Here is an 8,619-nt window from a genome sequence, read left to right on the forward strand (position 1 = left end):
TAGACATTACAGGAGTGTGGGAGGGCTTTTTTGGGGGGGAAACAGGCCCTCTCATGTCCAGACACCCCAGGGAGCGTGCAGGCTCTGCAGGCCACAGCCCACATGAGCGCTCCAATAGAATGTTTGCTTTAGGTCAAAGGTCTGATCCCTCAAAAAGTCCAAGAAACAATAATAAACCCCAGAAAATGATCAAACTGGGATGGATTTGGGTTATTAAAGATGCTTAACATGACAAACTTCATCATTTATTCATGTTGAAACAGGACATCGATGAGAAAATAAAAAGAAACTTTGTATTGTGTATTAATATTCTTATCAGAGATTTTTGAATAAGAATCAAACAAACTCAAGGAAAAAAGTATTTTTAATTTCTAACTGCTCAGTGTAAAACTTGGACTTATTTGGATGAACACATAATTGATATCATGGTGATAGTAAGTAGAAAAAATAGGTGAAAATGAACCTATTTCCTATGCCACAGTAGTGTACAGCTGAAATATACTGCTTTAGTATAAAGAATAAGCTGAAATATTCATGTTTTTTGTGCCTTTTTTGCTACAAACTATCAATTCCTTATGAATGACTGGATTTCTGTTCATGTACTGCACTAATTAATTTGCTATTGACCAATTTAGTTGAATTTTTTTTCTAAAAAGTCATTTTTCTGTCGCAACTTTTTGTAGCCCTGTGTTTTAAATGTTGCTTCTATCTCAAGATGTGCTCAAATATTGTAAAATCAACACGGGTTACTGCGCTACTGAGGGTTTACTAGATTTTCTGTGCATTTTTGTGATAAAAATAACTGAAGATTTATCTGAAATGAATTTTTTTTTTCTGGTTACCTTCAAAGTTTGTGATTTATGTTTAAAGCTTGTCTCTTTTCCTTCAGGCATCAGCAAAAAGTAAATTTTTGATAAAAATTAGATTTAGTCAAGAAGGAGGTAGTTTAATCAGGTCACAAGAATTAAAAACACGACAACAAATGTCCTATTAAACCTCTCTGTTCTGGCAAAATCCGAGATTGCATTTCAAACCCGGTCAGTCAAACAGAGTGTCTTTTTACTGTCAAACAGCTTTGCCATCCAGCCCCGTCAATCTCCCGCCTGCAGGAGCAGACACACTTCCTTCTCAACATTCCTCCAGTTTGCCAACATGTTTTTCCAGTGTCATGGAGCATACTTGTGCTTGTTCTTTCTTGTGTATCCAGTGGCACGGATGTTAACTCAGAGGGTCAAACCGGCGAGGGTAATGGCCACTATCAAAACAAAAGCCTTCTGGTGGCCCAGCAGGACGTTCGTGCCGGAGACAGGTTGCACGGTCACCATGTTGGAAACTTGTTCTGGTTTGTTTGGAGCCTGACAGCAAAATGCAAACTGTTTTTCCAACAAAAGCATGGGGCTGTAGATCGAACCTGATGTGTATAACAGATGGAAGCTCTAAAGCAGGGGTGTAAAACTCAATCGCACAGGGGGCCAAAATCCAAAACACACCTTAGGTCGCGGGTCGAACGGGAAAAACATTTATTGAACATTTTAAAACTAAATTTTAAAATCTTTTTAAAACCGTACCTTTTTTAACAAATTAATCAACTAGATATATATATATAGCATTACGATAGTGATAGAATGCTGTAAGCTGAATTTGGCCGCTGAAGATGCTAGTGCTGAAAGCTGAATTGACAGTTAAAAACGCTGAAGCATATAGCTGAAATCACTGAAGCTAATAACTGAAAATTGCTGAAGCTGAGAGCCAGCTAAAATATTAGCTAAATGTCAAATTAGCCTAAAAAAACAACAACAAAAAAAACTTAGGTTAGCCAAAACAGCTAGCATGTAGCTGAAAAACTTCAGAATATCCTAAAAAACTCAAAAAGTGCATAAATTAGTCAAAACAGCTAGCATATACATATTAGCCGAACTCAAAAACAGCCTAAAAACTTTACAAGAAAAGCCTAAACTATCCAAATCAGCTAGCATGTTGCTGAAACATGAGCTAAACGGGAAAGCAACCTAAAAACTAAAAAAAAGCCTAAATTAGCCAAAACAGCTAGCATATAACTAAAATATTAGCTAAACTGGAAAGCAACCTAAAAAAAAACGCCAAAATTAGCCAAAACAGCTAGCATGTAGCTAAATTAGCTAAACTCCAAAACAGCCTAAAGAACTATAAAAGAAAAGTCTAAATTAGCCAAAACAGCTAGAATGTAGCTAAAACATTAGCTAAACTCCAAAATACCATAAAAATCTAAGTAAATGAGATGTTAAATAATGTTTACAACATTAAAACCATAACTTTTTAACATAATTATGAATAAAAAAAGGCGGGAATATTATTTGAGAACAAATCAAGTTAAACAAATCAAGTTAAATAAAATGATGGAGACCTGGATCAGGGCTCCTGGACCTTTATTTTGACACATGTACTTTATGGCTTTTTATATACTTCAAACTTAAACTTAAAAAAAGATACATAAGCAACAAGCAGAAACAGAAAAACTTTTGTAATTCATGCTATCATTACGCATTATTTCCTTTTAGTGATGCATTGCCAAATCTTTCCTGCAGCTGTTTTTAGTTCTTCTTAGAAATTCCGACTTAAATACAAAAAAAGGAAACTCTTTTCTCTTGAGAATTGATCCAAAACAACAACAACAAATGCTTAAAGTCTAAGTTTTAGTCATCTTTATGAGCCTTTTTCCTCTTGCAGCATTATGTATGGACGAAAAGCTTTCTGTACAACAGGAACACTGTGGGCTCCACAAAAGGGGTCAAATCCGAGTCACCCCTCCACATCTGGACATGTCATCAGCCCTCCAGATCTGCACAAAGACAGCTAAAGAAAGTTCTTGAGAAAAACAGACTGGAGACCAGCGGCATCTGATTAAAGAGAAAACAGCAGCAGGACAACAAACACGAGGCCCCCAAACTGCATTTTTTCTTTAAAGTTGGCAGTAATTTAAAAGTAGTGAAAGTGGATATAGGGCATAATGAGCATGTGAAGATCTATTGCTTGAAGGTTGGAGGTTCTGTCACAGCTATTAGCATGTAATAGCTCTGCAGAACCGTGAGCTTCTTAACTGATTCAAAGTGTTTGAACAGATGCTGCAGATTTATCCAATGTTTCTAACATGTTTTTGTTAAATTGCTCCCTATTACTTACATCTGCAAGTACCTTCAATCCTGCAGATGAATTCCTGTTTTGATTCATCGTTGCTCACCTGTCCTGGTAAACTGAGAGCTCCACCCAAAACATGCAGCGCGGCCTCTAATTCAATCTGCCTGTGTGCTCTCCAGCCTCCTTCATGCCTGTCTGTCAGCCAGTCTGCACGTCTGGCATGTGGGGAGAGTTGCGGACATCTCCCATTTTACACCAGATCAAAGCGGCGGCTGGTGCCGGCGGTTCACAGGACGGGGGCAGTGCTGTGTGCAGCGGCGCTCCGGGGTCATGTGTGAACCGTGCAGCGCGGCTGTCATCGGAGCATCCCTGGGGTGTGCTCCCGCTGAGTGATGGCCTCACACTGGAGCCCCAAAGTCCTCCGACCCGGAGAGGAGGCAGTCTGAGCTGCTGTGTTGCTGGCAGGTGACACTGGTTTGCAGGTGAGCGGTTAGATCATAACAGGAACAGACATTTTAGTCCTTTTGTTCTCTTGCATTCCTGGAGTTTTGGGTTTGAAGTGTAACGAAATAACTGCAAAGTGCAGCGTTTCTGTCAATTAAAAGTAACAGGAGAAACTCACTGCAACGCCTCCCAGCAACAGTTTGTGCAGCTCCTGAGCTCCGAGACCGCAGAGAGAGAGGAATTCACCCCGGCAGATGGCGGGGCCAAAGCCCCAGGGGCCCCAGGCAATGCTACACCCTGGGACCCGGACACCTAATCGTGCCCCGTCGAGTCTCTCACCTGCTGCTCCACTGCTCACAATGTTATCTCATCTTCCTGACCTATTGTGGCTCCCATCGGTGATAATGACAGTTAAGAGACCCACGCAGCGGCAGAGTAGGGGCTGCCTCTCCCCAGAGAGCCGCAGAATCATGGGAAACATCGGAGAAATCGATCTGTCCGTCCTGCTTGCTCCAGTGGATCTCATTTCTCATCCCCACCTGGTCCTGCATTGAGCTGCTCACTTGTTTGAGTCTGAAGCACAGATTGCAGTGATTTCTGGCTGTTCAGGACCCCATGAGCTTTAATTATTTAACACAAATCAATCTAGACAGAAACTGAAAAGTCAAGTTTACTTGCAAATGTAAATAAACTGTGATATAACCTGTAAAATACACTGCAGCGTGTGATCACAGTTAGATGTATTTAAAAAAAGATTCATCCAAATGAAGAAAACCACAATGTCATGAAAAAACTTACAAAAACACAAATTTAAGGTTTCTTTGTTATTCTCTATGAAAAAAACAGCTGGTCTGCATAGAGTGATCTGGCTATGAATTTGTTGAGACAGTGTCAGAGTTTTCCTTCAGCTTTGCTCAGACTAATTAGACTTTCAATACTTAATTTTCACAGATTTACAGGATTTTAAGGAGCCCTAAACATGACAAAAAAATGCCCAGATTAGCCTTTTTTGTGGCTAATTTGTGGCCATAAATTGGGATTTTATTTGTGCACAAGTTAGCATTTTGTGCACACAAGAAACTTACTCATGCACACAAAGTGCTAACTTGTTCACACAAGATATCAAATATGTGCAATAAATGATAACTTGTCCAGCCAAGATAGAAACTTGTGCATAAGTTGTGTGCACAAGATACTAATTTTTATGCAAACGATGCCAACTTGCGTGTACAAGATGCTAACTTTTATGAGAAAGATGCTAATTTTTGTGTACAAGATACTATATTTTAACGCAAAGGATGCTATTTTGTGTGTAAAAGATGCTAACTTTTGTTCAAAAGATATCAACTGATATCACAAGATGCTAAATTGTGTGCACAAGATACTAAAGTTTATGCAAAACATTCCAACTTATGTGTACAACATGCTAAGTTTTGTGCAAAAGATGCTAAATTGCGCACCCAAGATGCTAACTTATGTTCAAAAGGTGCTAATTTCTGCATACAAGATGCTAACTTTTGTGCTAAAGATGCTAACTTGTGAAAACAAAATGTTAACTCTCGTGCATCAGATATAAATGTGTGCATACAAGATATTAACTTTTGTGTGAAAGGTGCTAAGTTGTGCGGCCAAGATTTGAATACGTGCGCACAGGATGCTAACTTCTGCATAGAAGGCTTTAACTTTTGTGCAAAAGATTCTAACTTGTGCATACAACATGCTAAACTGTTTGCACAAGATACTAATATTTATGAAAAACATTCTAACTTGTGCGTACAAGATGCTAACTTTTGTGTTAGGTGCTAACTTGTACTAACTTTTGTGCTAAAGATTCTAAATTGTGCACACAAGGTTATAACTTTTGTGCAAAAGGTGCTAATTTGTGCGTACAAGATGCTAACTTTTGTGCTAAAGATGCTAAATTGTGCGCACACGTTACTAACTTTGGTGCAAAAGGTGCTAACTTGTGCAAGCAAGAATCTAAATCTTGTGCATCATACAAACTTGTGCATACAAGATATTAACTTTTGTGTGAAAGGTGCTAAGTTGTGCACCCACGATTTTAATACGTGCACACAGGATGCTAACTTGTGCGTACGAGACTTTAACTTTTGTGCATACAAGATGCTAAACTGTGTGCACAAAATACTAATATTTATGTAAAACTATCTAACTTGTGCGTACAAGATGCTGATTTTTGTGTTAGGTGCTAATTTGTGCGTATAAGATCCTAACTTTTGTGCTAAAGATGCTAAATAGTGCCCACAAGATTCTAACTTTTGTGCAAAAGGTGCTAATTTGCGTGTACAAGATGCTAACTTTTGTGCAAAAGATGCTAAATTATGTGCACAAGATGCTAACTCTTGTGCATCATACAAACTTGTGCATACAAGATTTTAACTTTTGTGTGAAAGGGGCTAGGTTGTGGGCCCAAGATTTTAATACGTGCGCACAGGATGCTAGACTTTAACTTTTGTACAAAAGATTCTAACTTGTGCATACAGGATGCTAACTTGTGTGCACAAGATTTTAATTCGTACGCACAAAATGCTAACCCCTGCACACAAGATACTAACTTGTGCATTCAAAATGCTAACTTGTGCACAAAAAATATTATTTTGTACACACAAGTCCTATTTGATGTTATTATACTTTTTAATGTCTCTTTAGCATTTTAGGCGATGTGTGGTCATAAGAAATGACTTGGGTCAAAATTGAAATAATGACTTTACAGTGTAAAGTTCTCTCTCTCAATAAGATGTTCCACTTTCTCTGTATGGGATTGAGCTGTTAGACAGTAAAAATCCTTGTTTTCTTAAAAAAATAAAAGCCCGTGAGAGTTTTGTTTGACCAGGGCTGTATTTCACAACACAAAGGAAGTGATGGGTGTTTCCCAATATATGTCTGAGACCAGTTTCAGTCTAAAGAGAGAAACATTGTCTTGCTACAGTAAAGTGCAGCAGAAAGGCGAACAAGAAAGGTGAAATGAAACAGAACATCCAGGCGATGTGTCATTTCAACTGGTTCCCTGAGAATAACCAGACCGGACTCATCAAAAGAAAACAAACTAAATGTTTGAGATATGTTGTCAGTTTTTCCATCTCAAACAAATCTCTGACAGAAATTGAGCGTTAAAAATCCACCTTCAAAAAAAGCACTTTTCAGAATACAAGGCTGCCATTTTTCAGAATAATTAAAATAGTTGGATGCAGATTATTAATGGTAATTTTTGAGCGTCTGAAAAGTACAATTTATATTTTAAAATATATATTTTTACAATTATTAACAGATTTCTTCTAAAATAATGTAAATGACGTTTTAGACAAAAAACAATCTGTTAAGTTGTAATGTAAGTATATTCAAATAAAATGTATAAAAATGAAAGCATGTCCCTTAATGTAGATGGTTTGCTTGGCTTTTAAGGAGGTCTTTACACTTCCATATGCTAAATTTGATGTAATGGATTTTTTCTGTTTGCTTTTGTAAAATGTGTATGTATGCCAGGGGGCTTTCATTACTGTTTTTACTGTTATATTTGTCATTTAAGTAGGATTTTATTTATTCATTTTTTTATTTATTCATTCATTCATTGCAAAGTTTTTTCTATTAAATGTTCTGCAACAGGAAAAGTATTGTATGAATAAAGCTTAATTTGGATTTAAATGTTTTTTTTCTCGTTGCTAACAGAAGAATCTCTGAAAAAGTTTAAAGGCCACACACAAAAAAAATAGAAACTATAAACAAACATTTGGCTTTATCTGTGTCATTAAATTGGGACAAAATGGCCAAAAACGATTCAAACAAACCTCAAAATTGTAGCTAATATTTGGTTTTGTTTATACAAAGATTGACGTCTTTAGTCTTAATTGTAGTTCTTTGTAGTAAATTTATTGGAAACAATACATTTTCACAACAGAAACTTGAGAATCTAAAACTCTGTTAGGAGAAAATTATTTTAGATTAGCTAAAATCTGCACCAAAAATGTGCTTTTTTTCAAAATCCACAACTGCGTTTTTTTCTGTTGTATTTCTTTCTATTAGTGGTCATACCAAACATTATTTAGATGTCTGATTGCATTCTTTGTGGGACACTTTTTTCTGTGCTTGTGGTAAATTTCAATAATTCTTTGTGTCATAGTTCATAGTTTTAATGTGAGTTTGTGTTGAGGGTGGAATTTGGGTTGGCTTTATTAAGTTCTGAGGAATTTATACTGTGTTTACACTAAAACGCTGTCAGTCAGATCTGGCAACCCTGTGCCCGAGAAGCAAAGGTGACACAGATGATAACCCTGACTCATTGTGCGTCTGGCACTTTGAGGATCTCTGTTTCACTGCGGTCTGTAAAACATGATGGAGATAAGAACCGATCTCAAACAATCCTCCCAAAAGAAACAACAAATCCAACATTTTTCCCCCGCTAAAACAAACAGCAAACTCCCTTATCGTACAGCTGATCAAATCCGCAAGACCACCAAAACTCAAAGAAAGGAAGCTGGTGTTTTGCTATGCCTTAGGCAGTGGCATTTGCAACTTGCATCACATGAAACTTAAAAGAACCAGAGAACAGATGCTCTCTTTTATTTTTGCTTATAAAGACTTAATTATGCTTCAAAATAACAAAAAAAAAATCAGAAAAAGCCCACAACTATTTCACAGTTTTTACTAGTTTACATGCTAATCATGGGACCATAGACGCAGATCACACACATGTAGAAGGGAAGATAAAAACTGTAAAAAAATCACAAACTTCAAATGCGAGCTATAAAAAGACAACAAAGAAGACAAATGAATATTTGTTTCAAATAAACTCTCATTGGAAACGTTTTCAGAATTATCATACAGTTTTAATCCATTTTAGTAATGTATTATCAAGCACATGGAATTCAAACTAATCAAAGGAAGTGGAACATCACGCTAACAGAATTCATGTAAACGTGAAACGATCATTCACCCGAGATCGTGACAGTTTTGGTGGATTTTCAGATGAGATAGAGGGAGCATCTGATAAAACCAAACTCTGGACTCCAACTGTGACCGAAACCTTCTTGTTTCCAGCAGAAG

Source organism: Oryzias melastigma, linkage group LG8, assembly GCF_002922805.2.
Source record: "Oryzias melastigma strain HK-1 linkage group LG8, ASM292280v2, whole genome shotgun sequence".
Lineage (NCBI taxonomy): Eukaryota > Metazoa > Chordata > Actinopteri > Beloniformes > Adrianichthyidae > Oryzias > Oryzias melastigma.